Raw genomic sequence first — 20,492 nt, 5'->3', positions numbered from 1 at the left:
CCTCTGACCATGTATAACATTTGTGGTCTGCTCAAAAGTTTTCATATGTACTCCTTGGCCTCCCATGATGAACCTGTGAGGTTAATAGAGAAGTTGGGAGCAAAGAGTTTATTTTATCTCACAGCCAACAATCCATCACTGAGGGAAGTCAGAGCAGGAACCTGGAGGCAGGAAGGAGAGATCATTGAGGAGTACCATTTCCTGGCTGGTCAGAGAGAATGTGTGTGTGTGTGTGTGTGTGTGTGTGTGTGTGTGTGTGTGTGTGTGTGTGAGTGTGTGTGTATGTGTGAGTGTGTGTGCATGCGAGTGTGTGTGAGTGTGAGAGTGTGTGTGAGTGTGTGTGTGTGAGTGTGTGTGTGTGTGTGTGTGGTTTGTTTGTTTAATACAGCATCCAGGACCACCAAACCCACAAGTAGCACCGCCCACAGAGACACTGCATCAATCCTTAGTCAAGAGCATGAACCACAGGCTTGCCCACATTCAAGTATGACGGGAACATTTATCCAATTAAGTTTCCCTCTCCCAAATGACTCTAGCTTGTGCCAAGTTGACATACTAACCAGCACAGACTTTCTTATTAGTAATATCTCCTATTTAATTTGAAGAAATAGAGTTAGCTAAGGTCACCCATTAATAATTGATAACTAGGAGTCAGGCTTCATGTTTTATAATTCTCAAGTTTTACCTGTTTTAGGTATAGAATCCTTTCTGACTTTAAACTTTTCTTTTCTTCTTAAGTGTTTGGTTTTTTCTGTACAAGAGTTTGAACCTAAGGCCCCTCTTTTTGCCAGGCAAGCACTCTACCATTGAGCCATGTACCTCAAACCACTTGCCTTTTCTACTTTGTATCATTTCTAAGATTTACTTTTTATTTTCAAGTATGCATTGAGTGTCTTTGTGTAGTTTTGTGCTTGAGAACGTAGGTGCCCATGGAGGCCAGAAGAGGGTGGCAGACACCCTAGAGCTGGATTTACATGTAGTTATGAGCCTCCTGTAGTGGGTAATGTGAACCAAACTCAGTCCTCCATAAAAGCTGTATATGTTCTTAACTGTTTAACTATCTCTCCTTTCATTTTATTTTATTTTATTTTATTTTATTTTATTTTAACTTCTTGAGACAGGGTCTTATGTAGCAGAGACCAGCCTTGAACTCCTGATCTTCCTGCTTTCACCTTCCAAGGGCTGTGAAACCACCATTCCCTGTTTATTCTGCAATTGGGGGCATGCTGGGCAAGTCTCTACCAGTTGACCTCTATCCCTAGTCTCTTTGTCTACTTAAAAACAAGACAGACAGAGGCTCGAGAGATGACTCAGTGGTTAAGAGTACTGACTGCTCTTTCACTGGTCCTGAGTTCAATTCCCAGCAACTCATGGTGGCTCACAACCATCTGTAAGGGGATCTGATGCCATCTTCTGGCATCAGAAGACAGCAACAGGGTGCTCATATACATAAAATAAATAAGTAATTAAAAAACAAAACCCCTATTCAGATGGCTTGAGAATTGATAGCATATTTCTCTGACTAGCACAGCACTCATCTCCTCAAGCATTGCCCTCACATTATCATAACTCTTGCATCATGTACTAAGACCCATAGCTATTTAAGAGGTTACGATCGATCCAGCTCTTGGAATGATCTGTAATCTTCATCCATAAGAATATGTTACATACACTAGACCATGCCACAGTGGTCAAGCCTGGTTTGGGGTTTCTAATACACTCCAGTTTAGGTTTCAATATTTTATAAACAAGTTACTGAAGCTCTCAAACCTAATGTATTTAATTAATGTAAAGGAGGAAATGCCAGTGGGCTGCAGGGAATCCTAGCGTGTGTGGGAAGCACTCGCTACCTAGCTCTGTTAAGTAAGTAATCGCCTCCATTACTGTTTAGTAAGCAGACAGTCCCAATAATGACAAACCTTCGTCCTTTCAGGCAGGCTTCATTCAAAAAAAAAAAGAAAAGGAAAGGAAAAGTTTTATTTCTAATAGTCAAATCTGACTGACTTGGAGATGGCTCTAAAAAGCTCTTTATTTAGTGCCTTTGTGATGCTGAAGGGCTTAGGACAAGGTGTGAAGCCTCCTAGGGTTTTTCCCTTGGAGGACGAAGCTTACTGAAACAGCGACTTACACCCCTCTTACTTTCATATTCTGAACAAAGCCATTGATGGGAAGTGGCTCCGTGGGTAAAGTGCTTGCTGCAGAGCCATGGAGACCTGAACTCAGATTCTCAGCAGCAGTTTGAGAGACAGGAGTGACTCTGTAACCCAAGCAATGGGGGGAGCAGAAAGGTGGGTCCTGGGGCTCACTGGTGAGCCAGTCCATCAAAATCAATGAGCTCCATGCTCTGCAAGAGACCCTGTCTCCAACACATAAGATGAAGGGGCAGGAGAGATGGCTCAGCAGTTAAAACCACTTACTCCCAGCACCCATGGTTGGAGGGGAGGGCCTCATGACCCTCTGTAACTTCAGTTCTGGGAAAACAGTGACATTTTCCTGCCTCCAGGGGCACCAGGGACACATGCACTTACTTACATGCATGCAGGGGTGGGGTGGGGGGGGAGGAACTGAAGAAGATGCCCAACATCAACCATATACATACATCCGTGTATACGTACACATACAATATACATATACACACATGAACATGCATGCACTTGCACACTGAAATCTGGAGTAAAGTTGTGGGATATATTTAAATTTATTCTTCTTTTGTTTCTGTTTGTTTGTTTGTCTGTTTGTTTTTACAAAACCAAGAAACTAGTTTCCTAAGTTCGAGTGGCCTGACACAACAAGAGAACACGCCTGCAGCCATCAGGCTGTAGTGCTGTGGGGTGATCTTCAAAGCCACAGACCCCTGAACATTCCCTGATGTGTGGATTCACAGTCTTTGTAGAAGATCACAAGTCCAAGAGTATTACAAAGCAGTAAAATCATGGAGTTCTCAGTTACTGAGCTTCGCTGAGCAGTTAGAAGAGCAGGCTGGATGAGCAGCCTGGGCGTCCATCCTCACATTAGAAGTCCCTCCTGGGCAAGCCTAGCAGCTACCACCAAAAACCTGGAGATGAGTGTTTTAACTGCTGTGGCTGTGAGTGGTGCCAGTCCTGTGAAAAGAGTATGGAGGCGCCCCAAAGAGTAAACAAGATGTCAGCTACCATCACACACTCTGTGAGCCCAGGACTAGGAAAGCTGTGGCCAGAGGATCAAGTGTTTGGAGCAGATACAATAATGACTCTGGAAAACAAAGCAAAAGAAAACACAACCATCACTTAAACTGCGTTTGTTCGTTCATTTATTTGTGTGTGTGTGTGTGTGTGTGTGTGTGTGTGTGTTTCATATTCTGTCACTTGGCAGCAGACACCCTGTGGGCACAAACCAAGCTCTGATATACCTGTGCTCCCCGTTTAGCAGGAAGGACCCTGCCTTGCAGTTAAGAACTGAATGATAACTTTTGCGATAGCATTTGAAATGTAAATGAAGAAAGTATCTAATAAAAAAATAAAAAATAAATAAAAAAGAACTGAATGATATATTTTTAAAGATGCTTATGTTTGGTGTTTATGTGTTTGCCTGCATGTATGTATATATACCGTGTATATGCCTGGTGCCCAAGGAGACCAAAAGAGGACTCCCTGGAACTGGAGTTAACCATCATATGGTCCTGGGAACTGAACCAGGTTCTTTTTTTTTTTTTTTTTTTTTTTTAAAGATTTATTTATTTATTATATGTAAGTACACTGTAGCTGTCTTCAGACACTCCAGAAGAGGGCATCAGATCTCATTACGGGTGGTTGTGAGCCACCATGTGGTTGCTGGGATTTGAACTTTGGACCTTCGGAAGAGCAGTCTGGTGCTCTTACCCACTGAGCCATCTCACCAGCCCTGAACCAGGTTCTTATGGAAGAGCAATAAGTGCTTTTAAATGTTGAGCCATCTAAATAGGTTCTGAATAGATATTTCTTATATGAAAAGATAACGAGTCACTATCCCATAGTGCTGATTAAAAAGATGGATATGGAGCCGGGTGGCATTGACAGTGATGCACGCCTTTAGTCCCAGCACTTAGGAGGCAGAGGCAGGCGGATTTCTAAGTTCGAGGCCAGCCTGGTCTACAGAGTGAGTTCCAGGACAGCCAGGGCTATACAGAGAAACCCTGTCTGTAGGGGGGGCGGGGGAGGCACTCGAGTCAGAGAGATAGCTCAGAGGGTGCAGTCACTTGCTGCCAAACCTGAAGACTTGAGTTCACTCCCCGGGGGCATTTGTAAATTTCTTCAGCAAATGATTTCTATTTGAGTTCTATTCCCAGCTTTGCTTGATAACTTAAGCGGCGGGGGGTGGGGGTGGGGGGCTGGAAGATAATGGATGGAGGCCACAAAGCTTTACAAAGTCAGATGGATGAGAAGATGGTACCATGCTTACACTAAGAAGTAGACGGAGCAGAAGAAAGTTACAACAGCAGAGCCGCTGTGGTTGTGAGCCGGTTTCCGGGTTCCCACCTACCTACTGTAAGTCTGCCACCAAAGAGGAGACTGAGCCATCGACTGAGCTACTGGGGAGATGACAAGAGATGAAGTGCTGACGGGCAGGGCACGCTGTGGACAGAGATATGGGCTGCAACACCTTCATGCTCCATTAAAGGCTCTCTGGGGGTCTAAAGGACTCCAGCGCATTGTTCCTTTTATGGCCGCCGTCAAAGAGTGCGCCCAGCCTCAACACCTTTGTGTAGCACCTAGCTAAGTGCTTTGCACACAGTGGGCTGAGGGGGGTCCCGGATTTTATAGAGGAGGGATGTCATGCTTTTAAAAACTGGTTCTTGCCAAATAGAAGGGCTGGCTAAGGGTTTATATGTGTCTGGGGAAGGCGGGGGAGGGGGGGTGGGAACGATGTGGAGCAAGGAAAAAAAATGGCTCACAGGTAGAAGCCTTTAACGCTGCCCATCCCCTCACCTGCAGCATTTTAAGCCCAAGCTTCAAGGAACAGAATTCTTTCTGAGCTCCCTGTCTTACCAAACACCGATATGTCAGAGAGATTGGCAAGGATTTCCAGCCGGGATTTGCTGAAGTATGTTTCATGAGACAATCATTTTCTGATCAACTCATCAAAGATTGGTCCAAGGCTCATCTCATGGGGTGGTCTGTGGCTGGGAGGGATACAAGCTCCACTGGGAGAGTACTTACTTCATACATGAGGACCTTGCTCTTGTTTTCTTTCTCTTTGTTTTTGGTTTTGGTTTTGGTTTTGGTTTTGTTTTGTTTTATTTTGTTTTGTTTTGTTTGAAACAGAGTTTCTCTGTATAGCTCTGGATGTCCTGGAACTCACTCTGTAGACCAGGCTGGCCTCAAACTCAGAGATCCACCTGTCTCTGCCTCCCGAGTGCTGGGATCAAAAGCTTGTGCCACCACTGTCCTGTGAGAGCCTGGTGCTTGTTACCCCAGCACTAAGGAGGCAAAATAGAAGTGCCAGGGTCCCTGGGGCTTGCTGGCTAGCCAGCATGTCCTTCTTGTCAAGTTCTAAGCCAATGAGAAAAACTGTAGAAAAAGAAGAGGAAGAGGAGGAGGAAGAGGAGGAGGAAGAGGAGGAGGAAGAAGAGGAGGAAGAAGAGGAGAAAGAGGAAGAAAAGGAGGAAGGGACTGGGGTGATATGCCAGTGTTTGTCATCCATGTATGTAGGCTAGAGTTCAGATTCCCAGAAACCACATAAAAGTGCCCTGACAGGTGGGACAGCCGCCTGTAATCCGGGTGCATGGGAGGCAGAGAAAGGGGGTCTTGGGAGCAAGCTGGTTAGTCCAACTGGCCAAAACGGCCAGCTCTTCACTGAGGGTCCCGAAGCTTCCACGAGTACATGCAAACATGCATACTAATGTGCATCCCTTAAAAGAAGGTAGTTCGTTCCGTCTGAGAGACAACACCAGAGGTTGTCCTCTGGCCTCCACATACATACAAGTTCACACACACACACACACACACCTGGGTTCTACCTCCAGCAGCACATAAAACCAGGTATGTGATGCGCACCTGTAATCTTGGCACTGTGGAGGTGGAAGCAGGAGAGCTAGAAGTTCAAAGTCATCCTTAGTTACACAGTGAGTCTGAGTGTGGCCTGCTCAACATAAGACTGTGTCTCAAAGAGAAAAGAAAGATGTCTACAAACTGGTATTTAATGCCACATTGAAATAAACATTTCAACTGGGCGGTGGTGGCGCACACCTTTAATCCCAGCATTTGGGAGGCAGAGGCAGGCAGATTTCTGAGTTTGAGGCCAGCCTGGTCTACAAAGTGAGTTCCAGGACAGCCAGGGAACCAAAAACAAAAAACAAAAAAACAAAAAACAAAAACATAAAAACAAAGAAGCATAAAGCTTTCTCTATACACCAGCCTACTATTATTCCTGCTCTTATCAGCCATAAATGATAGGTCCAGTAATATTTAAAAGAAAAAGTTAAGGCTAGAGAAATGGCTCAGAGGTTAAGAGCACTGACTGCTCTTCTAAAGATCCTGAGTTCAATTCCCAGCAATTACACGGTGGCTCACAACCATCTGTAATGGGATCTGATGCCCTCTTCTGGTGTATGTGAAGAAAGCTATAGTGTATTCATATACATAAAATAAATAAAAAAAAATCTTAGGGGAAAGAAAGAAAGGGAGAAAGAAAGAAAGGAAGAAAGACAGGAAGGAAGGAAGAAAGAAAGAGAGAGAGAAAGAGAGAGAGAAAAAAAGAAAGAAAGAAAGAAAGAAAGAAAGAAAGAAAGAAAGAAAGAAAGAAAGAAAGAAAGAAAAAGAGAGAGAGAGAGAGAGAGAGAAAGAGAAAAAGAGAAAAAGAGAAAGGGAGAAAGAAAGAACACTTATTTGGATCTGGCATGTGCAAGTGTGATGGTCAGAGGACAATCTGCAGGGTTCGGTTCTTTCCTTCTACTATGTGGGTTCTGGGGGTGGAACTCAGTCATCAGCTTAGCAGCAAGCCCTTTAATCTGCTGAGCTGTCTCACCAGCCCAAATAGTGGTATTCTAATACTTAGAGTTTACTGTTGGCTAAATAGCTGTATCTACACTATTTTCCATCTCTCTTTATGAACTTCTAAACTAATAGGTCCCTGAGACTGTGTCCACATGCTTCTAGTTAATAAACATGTGGGTGTGTATGCCTACATAGCCACACACAGAACACATGTATATGTATATACATATGTATGTATTGTATTCATGTGTATATATGTTAGGTTAGGAGCTGTCATAGTTAAAAGAACATTTTAATAATTAGAATTAGAATCATAGATTCAAATGTGTGCTAGATTTCCATAGATTTTTGTTTTGTTTTGTTTTGTTTTTCTTCTGTGTAGCCCTGGCTGTCCTGGAACTCACTCTGTAGATCAGACTGACTCAGAAATCCACCTACCTCTGCCTCGAGAGTGCTGGGATTAAGGGTGTGAGCCACCACCGCCCGACTGATTTCCATAGATTTTTAAGGCCACAATTAGACCTTTTCAAGATAAAAATGTCCATGGTTCGGTTCCTAGCACCCAGGAGTGTGAGTTCACAATCACCTGTATGGCCAGCTCTGTGAGATCTGATGCTCCCACACTTGTGCACACTCACACATAGATACATAATGTGCACACACATCATTTAAAATACAATAAATCTTTTTTTAAAAAAGACTAAAAGCGGGCTGGAGAGATGGCTCAGTGGTTAAGAGCACCGACTGCTCTTCCGAAGGCCCTGAGTTCAAATCCCAGCAACCACATGGTGGCTCACAACCACCCGTAATGATAAGTGAATCTCTTCTGGGGTGTCTGAAGACAGCTATGGTGTACTTACATATAACAATAAATAAATCTTTAAAAAAAAAAAGACTAAAAGCTTAAAATGTTAGTTTTATTAATATCAAAGGAGATTTTCATTTCAAAGCTGCTCTTAAACTTTCCTTGGAGTTGATTGATATTGACAAACAAACCCTAATCCACTTATACCAATCAAATCCCACTTTTCATGACTGGCACCTTATAAGGCCAATTGCTACCCTGAGTCCTTGCTTCCAGTTCAAAGCCCCAGTATTGGTGATGAAGTGTTACTGGCTTCAAAGTCTTCACAGCTGCCTCTCCTCAGCCGCTGAGAGCGCAGGGACTCTCTGCTGGGTGTCACAGATGTTCTTGGTTCTCACCCAGAGTGTACGGAGGAAGGGCGGAGCCCTGTTCGCTCCCTGCCACCTCTGTTTGAGAACCTTGGCTCAGTCAAACCTGGCTGTGGTTTTTAAGGCTGCCCTGTTTCTTGTGGAGTTGGAGGAAGTAGAGGAAGGGCAGGAGAAAATGAGAGAAACTTCCCCTGGCCACTGGACGACCGCCCTTTCCATCCCCACCACTATGCTTCTTTCGCAATCCTGCTGTGACGCACTCCTCCCTCAGACAGTGTCTCCTGCTTTGCTGCAGCACAATGTCCATTAAATAAGGTAGTGAAGGCATCCTGTAGACATTACAGTTTTTATAATTAACTAAGTGGTTTCTCAATCTTAATCTTTTGTTTTGTTTTGTTTTGTTTTGGTTTGGTTTTTGGGTTTTTTTTTTTTTTTTTTTTTTTTTTTTGAGACAGGGTTTCTCTGTATAGCCCTGTCTGTCCTGGAACTCACTTTGTAGACCAAGCTGGCCTTCGAACTCAGAAATCCGCCTGCCTCTGCCTCCCAAGTGCTGGGATTAAAGACGTGCGCCACCACCGCCCGGCTCTCAATCTTAATCTTATATAATATTTCACTTGCTATTTTTATTTCCCTTGTGTCTGGGCACCCATGTACACGTATGCCATAACATCCATGTATATGTCAGAGGACAGCCTGAGTAAGCCACTTCCCTCCTTCTACTATGTAGGTACCAGGGATTGAACTCAAGTTTAACACCAGGAACCACTAAATAATGAACCATCTCACTACTACTATTTTTGCAATTTTTTTTCTATTTCTGAAAAATATTGTTTGTTTCTTTGTGGTTTTCTCATATGGGAAATTAGTTTGTCAATGTCTTTTCTGTAGATAAATCTAAGAAGCCGGGAAGGGAGAAGGGCTGAGCAGTGAAGAAGGTGAAAGGTGAGCTGGGACGCATGGAGCTGGGAACTGAGACTCAGCAGAGACAAGCAGGGCTGTCCTTGAGCTGCGGGATGCTCCTCGGGCACACATGAAACCCTGAAGGGGATCCCCAGCACTGCATAAAACCATGCATGCTGTTGAAGATTTATAATCCCAGTATTTAGGAGATTAAGACAGGAGGATCAAAAGCAGTTCACAAGGTCAGCCTGGGCTACTGGAAACTCTGTATCACTCATGGTCTGTAGTGACTAGGACGGTGAAGTTACAATAAGTTTATTTCATGCTTATGCGATTCCAAGTGTGATTATTCATGATTAATGAAGAAAGACCCACATGGTGAATCAGGGATCCAGGAAAGTTTTTCTGTACACACCAGCCCCTTTTCTATTAGCCTGAACTCTTGCACAGGAAATAATCACACTTCCTGTTGCTGGGAAACGTGGTCTAGAGGGGTTCCAGGTGTAAGGGAATGGGTTAGAGTGTTCCTGCTAGTCTAGTTCAGACAGAGATACCACAAATACCTGTAGGAGGTGTCCGAGGATGTGAAGTCACTTAAGCTGTGTTTTGCTCTCTCTGGCCAAGTGACATGCAGCAGTCATCGGGGGCTGTGTGTTGTCAGCTGGTCAATCTTTCTGAAGGTGCAACTCTGTATTTATTGCTGGCCAGTGGTGGCACACACTTTTAATCCCAGCACTCGGGAGGCAGAGGCAGGTAGATCTACAAGTTTGAGGCCACCATGGTCTACTGAGTTCCAGGACAGCCAGGGCTATACAGAGAAACCATGACTTGAAACACCCCCCCCCATTTTTTTAAAAATTAATTTGTGTGTTTTTCAGTGTTTTGCCTACAGGTATGCTGGGATTAAAGACGTGTGCTACCATCTCCCAGCCCAAAATTTTTTAAATTTTTTTTTAATAATTTGTGTGTATAGGTGTTTTGCCTATGTGTATGTCTGTGTATTGTATGTGTGTGTCTGATTCTCACAGAAGCCAGAGAATGCATTGGATCCCTCAGAGTTGAATTTACAAACTATTGTGAGCTGCCATCTGGATGCTGGGACTAGAATCTGGGTCCTCTGTAAGAACAGCCTGTGTTCTTAGCAGCTGAGCTATCTCTCCAGCTCCAACTATGGTATTTCGCAGAGTTAGAAAGATGAATTCACCTAAATCATTCTGACTGGGATAAAGTGAAATTGCAACGTAGTTTTCATCTGCATTTTCCTGCTGGGTAAGGATGTTGAACATTTTAAAACAGTGTTTCTTAGCCATTGGGATTTCATGTTTTCAGAACTCTCTGTTTACTGTTAGGTCCCACTTCTTAATTGGTTGTTTGTTTTCTTGATGTTTACTTTTTTGAGTTCTTTGTATATTTTAGATACTAACCCTCTGTCAGATGTATAAACGGTAAAGATATTTTTTCCTTTTTCTGTAGACTGTATCCTCATTTAAATGTTGGTGGCCTTTGCTGTACGAAACCTTTTTAGTTTCATGAGGCCCCATTTATTGGCGGTCTGAACACCTACATTATTGGGATCTGGTTTAGAAAGTTCTTTCCTGTGGCGAAAAGTTCAAGAACATTCCCTACCTTCGATCATACTCAGCCTTATGAGGCCTGTGTTGAGGTCCTTGATGCATTGGGAGTTGAGTTTTGCGTAGAACGAGAGAGTTCCAGTCCCATTCTTCCTCATGTAGCTGGCTAGCCATTTTGATCAGCATCAGTTGGTGAGGATGGTGTCTTTTTTCTCTAGTGTGTATTGTTGGCCCTTTTGCCAAAAGTCAGGTGGTGCAGGGCGGTGGTGGCTCATGCCTTTGATCCCAGCACTTGGGAGGTCACTTTGTAGACCAGGCTAGCCTTGAACTCAGAAATCTGCCCGCCTCTGCCTCCCGAGTGCTGGGATTAAAGGCATGTGCCACCACGCCTGACTGGATATTTTCTTTAAGGAATGTGAAGTATCCCTCCTTATCTCTCCTGACTAGTTTTGGATTGAAGTTTATTTTGTCAGATATTAGAATAGCTATGCCCTCTTGCTTCTTAATTCCATTTGCTTGGAATACTTTTTTTTTTTTAAAGATTTATTTATTTATTATATGTAAATACACTGTAGCTGTCTTCAGACACTCCAGAAGAGGGCATCAGATCTCATTACGGGTGGTTGTGAGCCACCATGTGGTTGCTGGGATTTGAACTTCGGACCTTCGGAAGAGCAGTCGGGTGCTCTTACCCACTGAGCCATCTCACCAGCCCGCTTGGAATACTTTTCTCCATCTTTTTATTCTAAGATGGTCTACAGTTAATGGTGAAGCATGTTTCTCAGAAGCAGAAAAAAGATGGATACCATTTTCTAACTTAATCTGTTAGTCTGTGTTTAATTTTTTAAAATTTTGTTCTTGTTTGTTTTGCTATTGTTTGTAGTATTTTGAGACAGGGTTTCTCTGAAACCCTGAACTTGCTCTGTTAAGGAGCTGCCAGGAGTAAAGGTATGGTTACAACATCCTGCAGTCTATGTCTTTTTATTGTGGAGTGGAGACCATTAATATTATGAGTTATTATTAAAATATTTGAATCAATTCCTGTCATTTGGTGATTTCATGACATTTTGTCAGCTCCCTTTTTATATATAATTTTCTTCTGTGACCTTTTGGATGTGATTATCCTCATATTAAATATTTCTCCTAAAATTCTCTGTATGGTTGGCTCAGTGGCTATAAGTACTTTTTTTATTTTCCTTTTTTTTTTAAAGATTTATTTATTTATTATATGTAAGTACACTGTAGCTGTCTTCAGACACTCCAGAAGAGGGCATCAGATCTTGTTACAGATGGTTGTGAGCCACCATGTGGTTGCTGGGATTTGAACTCTGGACCTTCAGAAGAACAGTCGGGTGCTCTTACCCACTGAGCCATCTCACCAGCCCTATAAGTACTTTTAACATCTGTGCTTACTATGGAAAGTTTTTGTTTCTTCCTCAAGTCTGATAGATAGTTTTGCTAGGTATAATAACTGAGTTGAGGGTTGTGGTCTTTCAGGACTTGAAGTACATCTTTCCAGGTTACTCTAAACTTTGTCTCTGCTCTCCTCTGACCATACACCCCTCCCTTCACTTCATCTGTGTGTTTATAGGGAAGTTTCCCTTTCCCTCATTGTAAGCTCATGGAGGTTCAGAGTTATGCTTTATTTAGTTCTGATTTGCTAACATGCAACCCACATTGGATACACTGAATTTAATTAAGGAAAGAAATCTGAGGACCAGAACTGGGAAGTAAACTCTACCCTTAAGTAGATGGTTCTCCATTTGACTTTGAATATGAGCCAGAGAGTATTGCTCTGGTAAATCTCTTAAGAAATATGATGTTTTCTCAGTAGCACAAAGAAGTTGAGGGCTAGGAGTATGTATAGGGGGACTGCATGTGTATGTGCAAGTGTGTCAGGGTATGCATTCATCTGTGTACACATGTGTTTTAAGACCAGGGATAGATATCGAGTGTCTTCTTCAGTCATTCTCCACTTTATTTTGTGAAACAAAGTCTCTCACTGAACCTAGGACTCATTTATTCTAAGTGGCTGTGCAGCAAGCTCTAGGTATCCTCCTGACTCTATCTCTGGGATTACCAATATGTCCACACCTGGACTACTTTATGTGGGTGCTGGGGATCTGAACTCAGGTCCTAGTGCCTGCATCCAAGTACTTTACCAACTGAGCCATCTCTCTGACCCATACTTCTCTTGATTGCTTTCTTGCTTTGGATGAAGTCAGTAGCTTGCTAATCTGCTGAACATCTGCAACACTTTTTTTTTTTCATGTAGGTCCACCCTGGTTCTAGACTTGGAATATGGGAAGATACACAGAGAGGGTCTGTTTGAATCCCTGGTAATTGACTTTCCATCTCTTCTGTATCCTCTTGTTTTTCTATAGTAGCAGAGAAGACTCCAGGGGCAAATGTGTTTGCGGTCCAGTTAACCATACAAAATATCCTGTTTCCCAAGCTTAGTTTTTCTCTCCTTTTCTTTCTTTTCTTTTTTCCTTTTTTTCCCTTCTTTTTTGGTGGTGGTACTAGGGATTGAACCAGGGGCCTCACTCATGCTAGGCAAACACTGTGCTACACTCCCAGCCCTCTAGGATTCACGTAGACTTTATAAACTCTGCATGAGTGAAAATATCGAAGCACCTTGTGCTTGTAACAATGGTTTCAAAATAGATAACTTGAATTTCTTAATTGAGACTGAAGAGACTTTTGGGTAATTCATGAATTGAAAGCAAAGAAACTGCCAGTTTCCGTCCCAAAGGTGACCCCTTTAAAGACGTTATTTGTTAGTTATGAGTGACAGAGGTTACGGAGCCAGCCGGGACCATTTCTAAAGTGTTAAGCTGACCTTAGGTAACGAGGTCGTGAGGTCGGTGGGGGTCAGGATTGGTGCAGGAGAGCCCTCTGCTTTTTGTGGAGAGCTTTTTAAAAGGCTTTAGCTTTCTGTCCCTCCCTCTCTTCTTGATGGTCTCATCCTGCCTGGCTGTTTTTAAAAAACCACCATGATTTGAAATCTGACTCACAGGCTGACCTCCCTAGTCGAAGGGCACATGGACAGCCAGATGCTGTGGTCAGAACCTCTTCCCCATTTGGCAGCATGGCAGGAGCCAGAAGCCTGGCGAGAAGGAATCTCTTACATGCCCCACCCCCCAAGTCTGTCTAATGCAGACACGGTTTTCAGGTCTCTCTTTCCGCTTCCGCTTATCTATGTCTCTGGTGACCTCGGATAAGTCATTTACACTTCCTGGGGACTCCTTTTTTTTTTTTTTTTTCTCCCTCATTGACAAAATAAGAAATTTGGACTGCAGGGTGCTTTCTTGATTTTTATCTCATTCATTTGGGTTGATAAAATGCCTGAACCATTTTGTCTTTGTTGTTCCTAATTAGTAAAATTAGAAACAGATCACATTTTGTTTTTATGCTATGTGCGTCTCTTCAGGGATGAAGTTGCTGCATTACCTTTGCTCTGTGTGTGACCAACGGCACGGCACGGCATGGCAAGGCACGGCACAGCAAGGCACGGCACAGCACGGCATGGCACAAGGGGCAGTAGACTCCTGGAGCCCCTACTTAAAGGGCAAGTTCCTGAGGACTCCGGAATTCAGTGTGAGTGGGGCCAGAGAGATGACTTAGTGGATAAAGGCAGTTGCTGCCAAACCGGATGACTTGAGTTTGATCCCTGGGACCTACATGGTGGGAGGAAAGAACTGACTCCCACAAGCAGTCCTTTGACTTCCAGATGTGCACCATGGCTATGCTCGTGAACACACATATGACACACATGCACAAAACGGTACAATAAAATGCAATTTTAAAAAGTTTGTTTGTTTGTGTTTTAAAAAGCGTTTAGTATTAAGTGTCTAAGCTCTGCTACACCATGTGCGCTTAGTGTGTAGTTCTATCTGTTCTCTCTGGCATGCGTGACGTGGTACTCGGACGAACCTGATACCTCACTACCACACTGTGCACTATGTTTTGTTTTATTTTGTTTTATAGAGACAAACTATGCTATATGTTCTCTTCTGCGCACTGAAAGCACTTCTGACAGACAGCCTTTGAGCAGAGCTCCAGCTCCCTGCCCACAGATACCTAAACTGACTCGGTGACATTCCTTCCTCATTAATCTCCCTCCATCAATTGGGAAAAGAAGTCAGCAGGATGAAACTTCGAAACTTTTCTAGTTTTTTCTACCTCTTTCTCTCCCCCTTTGGAAAGCCTGCTGGAATTTCGACTGGGATGTTTTCCAGGCTCCTGGCTGTAGAGACCTCAGCTCGCTAAAACCACAGTTGTTTGTGTGCTGCCGCCCCACAGGAGGCTACAATGATGAAAACCCAGAATGGCCTGTCTTCCATTCCCTCACCCCTGAGGAATCCGGAGACCAGCAGAAGGATGTGCCAGGGGCACATCTAGCTCCCCACCCTCTGCCTCCATTTTAGGAGAAGATGAAGACCCTGTTAATGCTCCTGGCACCACACACATCTCTCTGGATGTGCTGAATAGACAAGAACCAAGGACCCTGAGTAGGAATTTTAGAATTGTTTAAATCTGATTCAACAAGCAATCCATGAATAAAACTCTCATTTATTCTTACCCACAGAAAAATCGTAGCTTCTAATTTCTATTTACAGAGAAAACTATTGAGAGCTAGAAAGGTTGTTACCTGTATAGAATTACTTTCTTACCTTACTTTCTTACAACTGTTATTTAATTGTTAAATTTGATCCCTAGAGTCTTCTGAAGTTTCCCTTTGAAAAACTTCTGCCTAAACAGGGATGTGGCTAAAGTACAAATGTACAAATAGAGGAAGCATAGGACTTGGGGCAGGAAAAAGGATACAGTGTAGCAGCAGAGGCTGAAGTAAGAGGAGTCCCTAAAATTCAAAGCTGGGCTAGGTACCTGGCTGAGTTGGTCAAGTTTTTTCCTTGCAAACACAAGAACTTGAGCTTCATCCTCAGAAACCATCTACATGGGAGCCATATGTTATGTTGTGTTGTGTTGTGTTGAGTTGTGTGTTTATATTCCAGGGCTGTCAGAAAATAGATCCATTCAGTTTAGCATAGTTAGTGAGATGCAGGCCAATGAGAGACCTTGTCTCAAAGAAAGAAAGAAAGAAAGAAAGAAAGAAAGAAAGAAAGAAAGAAAGAAAGAAAGAAAAAAAGAAAGGAAGGAAGGAAGGAAGGAAGGAAGGAAGGAAGGAAGAAAGAAAGAAAGAAAGAAAGAAAGAAAGAAAGAAAGAAAGAAAGAAAGAAAGAAAGAAAGAAAGAAAAGAAGAAAAGAAAGAGATGGCAGAGGGAGGGAGGAAGAGAGAGAGAGAGAGAGAGAGAGAGAGAGAAGGAAGACCACATTTATAGAACATCTAATCTCTACCTATCTCTTCCTCAGTGTTGGGTGTTGGTCAGGAAATCCCCTTCCCCTCTCCAATACAAGCTGTTCATTGCATGCTACAGCTGGGTGTAAAGTCCCTGTTGCTGACAGCATTGTATACTTTGGTTGTAGGACAGGGAGAATTAGGCGGGAACTGAGTTAGAAGCCCCACTACCCACTGACTGCCATTCATAGTGCTAGAGGGCAGGGCACAGCTGCTGGAGGACTGTTACCACTGGTCCTACAAAGCTATGAGCCCACATGTCAACAGTAGCAGCATGCCAGGCCAGGTACGCACACTGATGTAATGGCGGCCCAGCTCTTATGCATACAGTGAACTATTTTTCAGGACTTGATGCCTGCTCCACTGGAGAGAACCTGAGGTTGGTAAGTATGTAAGTAGGAACAAAAATCCGGGGTCATAGGTCGTGGTGGGGGAACTACTAGTGTTTTGTTGAATGGATTCTACGTGCTTGTAAAGTCACAATATATTACTGCTGCTGTCAGCCTTGGTCAGTGAAGCTTCTTTTTGCAGTGGATGGTGGTTGCTATGGAAACTCATAACCGGTCACTCTTCTGGGAATAAATGCTTGTTGCTGTGGCACAGTGACATTTATGTCACCTTCTCTGAGCTTAGAGAATAAATACAGGGGCAGGAAGAATGGAAAAGCCACAAGAAGGAATAGCATGTTGTGTGGCTTTCCCTCTGAGTAGGACAGGATTTTTATCCCTTCACGTTGTTATTGCTGTTTGTTTGTTTTTTAAAGTGGTAAACTTCATGTGATGTGATTATATTACAATATTTAAGAGCTTTATTTATGTATTTATTTATTATATACAAGTACACTGCAGCTGTCTTCAGACACACCAGAAGAGGGCATCAGATCCCATTACAGATGGTTGTGAGCCACCATGTGGTTGCTGGGAATCGAATTCAGGACCTCTGGAAGAGCAGTCAGTGACCTTAACCGCTGAGCCATCTCTCCAGGCCAAAAGATTTATTTTTAAGTATGTGTCGGAGTTGGGAGGTGCCCATGTTGTAAGCACTCGTGGATGCTGGAAGAGTGTGTAAGATCCCTTAGAGCTGGACTAACAGTTGATTGAGAGCCACCTTTACGTGGGTACTGGGAACCGAACCCAGAGCTTCTGAAACAACAGCAGGCTCTCTAAACCCTGAACTCCCTCTAGTCCTGATCATGGACCTCTTAAACTGAGTACCTGGTCTCATCAGCATGAGAGCATGGCTCTCATGAAATGGGGTTTACTGACAATTCCCTCTTGGAGAGGTAGGAAACACGTGAGCCCTCACCCTTCCCCAAGGACATGTGAGGTGGGATGAGAATTTAGGTGTTATAGTTGCTGGTAGATTACCCGATGCCTTTCTTGCATTCATGTATAACCCCAAATTAACTAATTGGTTACCAAGCAAGGCTTGAGTGGAAACCTTTGTTTGCTCTGCCATTGACCCCTCTAGCTGGTGTGGATAGAAATGGACCCTCGGGGAAAGTCACATTCAAGCAGTTTGCCTTATAGGCTTGTCCTCTGATGACTCTAAATAGAGTTACTGACTTTTAGTTTGTAGACATTTTTTTCTTATGGGAATGGATGTGAAGGCCTCCAAAGCAAGAAGCAGAAGTCTCTAGACAGCCTATTGGAATAAGAAAGAAGCAGATGGCCCAGAGGAAGGAAGTAAAGAAGCAGGCAGTTGTAGGTCTTGTATAGTGGGAGTTTCTCCTGTCTGTAAAGCTCTGCCCATGAAGGGATTTAGAAACAAGCTCCCTACCTGTGCCCTCCATATCTTACCTTCTAGGGAGGGGCCTGAAGAGGAATTTCTCACCCCTGTATCCATTAGCTATAGCCAAGGTCCTAAGTTTACATAGTAAGGATGTAACTTTTCAAGTCTACCCCTGGGAGCTGGGAAGGGGTCTTTTTTTTTTTTTTAAAAGATTTATTTATTTATTATATGTAAGTACACCATAGCTGTCTTCAGACACTCCAGAAGAGGGCGTCAGATCTTGTTACAGATGGTTGTGAGCCACCATGTGGTTGCTGGGATTTGAACTTCGGACCTTTGGAAGAGCAGTCGGGTGTTCTTACCCACTGAGCCATCTCATCAGCCCAGGGGTCTTTTTAAGATGAATAGGAGCACAGGAAATATCCACCCCACTGTTAGATGTCCTTGCTTGGAGTCTCTTGTGAGAAGGGAGGGAAAAAGACAGCTGATGGATAAAAAGTACCATTACTGTCCAATTGCAAGAAGATGGAGACTGAAAAAATAAACTGGCTTTAATTTATTAATTAGCTAATTAATTAATTAATTAATTAATTAACTTTTTGAGACAAGGTGTACCATGTCCGTGGCTATAGCAGGGGATGGCTTTGAACTCCTTCCCAGTGCGCCATTACAGTTATGTATCACCAGACATGGTTCATGTGATGCTAGGAGATTGAACCTAAGGCTTCAGGAATACTACCAAGTATTTTCATTTATTTTTGTGAACTGAAGACCAGGCTCAACACCTTACAATCTACTAGGCCAGGGCTCTACCTCTGAGCAATGCCAGTGGCTTCAAATGTGTTCGGTTACCAAAGACTGAAGGGAAAGCTGCTGGAGGAGGCAGAAAGACAAGGTTACAGAGCAAGGGGCTGGAGAGATGATGGCTCAGTAGTTAAGAGAGGTCCCCCAGAGGACCAGAGTTCAGGTTCCAAGCACCCATGTTACATAGCCTCAGCTTCAGGGGTTCTGGTGCCCTTTTCTGTATTCCATGGGCACCACACTAACATGTTCACATGCACACAATTAAAAATAAAATAGTTCTCCACCCTTCCCATGCAGGAGAGGGGAAGGAAAGACTGTAGGAGTCAGAGGGGGTGAAGGACACCAGGAGAACATGGCCACTGAATCAATTAAGGAGGGCTCATATGGGCTCTTGAGTCAGGAAAACGAGGCCTACAAGGGCCTGTACCAGGTCCTCTGAGCACATTAGCTTAGAGTTGTTGTGGGAGGGACCCCCTAATAGTAAGAACAGCTGTCTCTGACTCTTTCATCTGCTCCCGGGACTCTTCCTGTTGCATTGGTTTTTTTTGCTTTGTCTTACCTTATCTCGTTTTGTCCTGTTTGGTTGGTGTCTCTGAGAGGCTTGCTCTTTTCTGAAGGGAAATGGAGCAGGAGTGGATCTGGGGGAGAAGGGTGGTTGTGAGGAGCTGGGAGGAGTGGAGGGAGGGTCAGGATATACTTGAGAGGAGCATCTATCTTCAGTTTTAAAAAAAGTATACAGAATGGGGGAGCTGGGTAGAGAGATGGCTCAATGGTTAGGAGCACTCCCTGATCTGGCAGAGGGTCTAGGATCTCCTAGTACCTGTATGGTTGTCCACAACTATCCTTAACTCCAGTTCCAGGGAATCTGATGCCCTCTTTTGAATTTCACAGACACCATACATGCGTGTGGCATACACATACATACATGCAAATAAACTATTCATACCCCTAAATTAAAAATAAATAAAGCTTTAAAAAAAAAAGCATACGGAACAAAAGAATTAATCTTAAATCCTCTGCTAATTTGGGTTACTTGGTGAAGATACCAATGGAGAGAGAAAATTGGGTGACTGATGGAAAGAATTCAGAGGTGGCTTTCTGAATACAGGGATGAAAACCAGAGGGTGTGCCTAAGGCTGGGTCTGTAGGGGGACGGGTGGGAGGAAAGGAGGAGAGGCAGGGTCCACGGGGGTTGAGGGCACTGTTTTGGCAACTGAGGTACCTTCTGCTCAGAGCCTGTGAGACTGCAGCTCACAGGCTCTGGATGGCTAAAGAAGGGATGAAAGACCAGAGGCAGAATTTGGAGTGCCGTTTCTTTATTTGTCTTGTAGTGAGTGCTGCTATAGCAAAGAGTTATGAACTGAGCAGTTTGGACAACAGGAATCTACTGTCTCCACCCTAGAAACTGAGATTAAAGTCACCTGGTGTCTTAGTTTGATGTTCCAGTGTTTTTATTGCTCTGTTAAAACACCATGTCCATGGGTGTAGGTCATTTTACTTCACTGAGGGAAATCAAGGCAGGAACTGATGCAGAGGCCATGAAAGGGTGCTGCTTGCTGGCTTGCTCCTGAGAAAGCCACACTCCTCACACTGCTTTTTCTTTCCTTTTCCTTTCTCCCTCTTTCTTTCTTTCTCTCAAGATTTTAAAATTTACTTTATGCATATGAGATGAGTGCTCCGTTTTCATCCACACTAGAAAAGGGAATCAGAAGCCGGATGGTGGTGGTGCATGCCTTTCTTTAATCCCAGCACTTGGGAGGCAGAGGCAGGCGGATTTCTGAGTTCGAGGCCAGCCTGGTCTACAGAGTGAGTTCCAGGACAGTCAGGGCTACACAGAGAAGCCCTGTCTCGAAAAACCAAAAAAAGAAAAAGAAAAAAGAAAAGAAAAGAAAAGAAAAGAAAAGAAAAGAAAAGAAAAGAAAAGAAAAGAAAAGGGAATCAGATTCCATATGGATGGTTGTGAGCCACCATGTGGTTGCTGGGAATTGAACTCAGGACCTC

Source organism: Mus musculus, chromosome 9, assembly GCF_000001635.26.
Source record: "Mus musculus strain C57BL/6J chromosome 9, GRCm38.p6 C57BL/6J".
NCBI classification, from domain to species: Eukaryota; Metazoa; Chordata; class Mammalia; order Rodentia; family Muridae; genus Mus; species Mus musculus.
The sequence above is the reverse complement of the archived record's forward strand: the minus strand, read 5'-3'. Positions refer to the sequence as shown.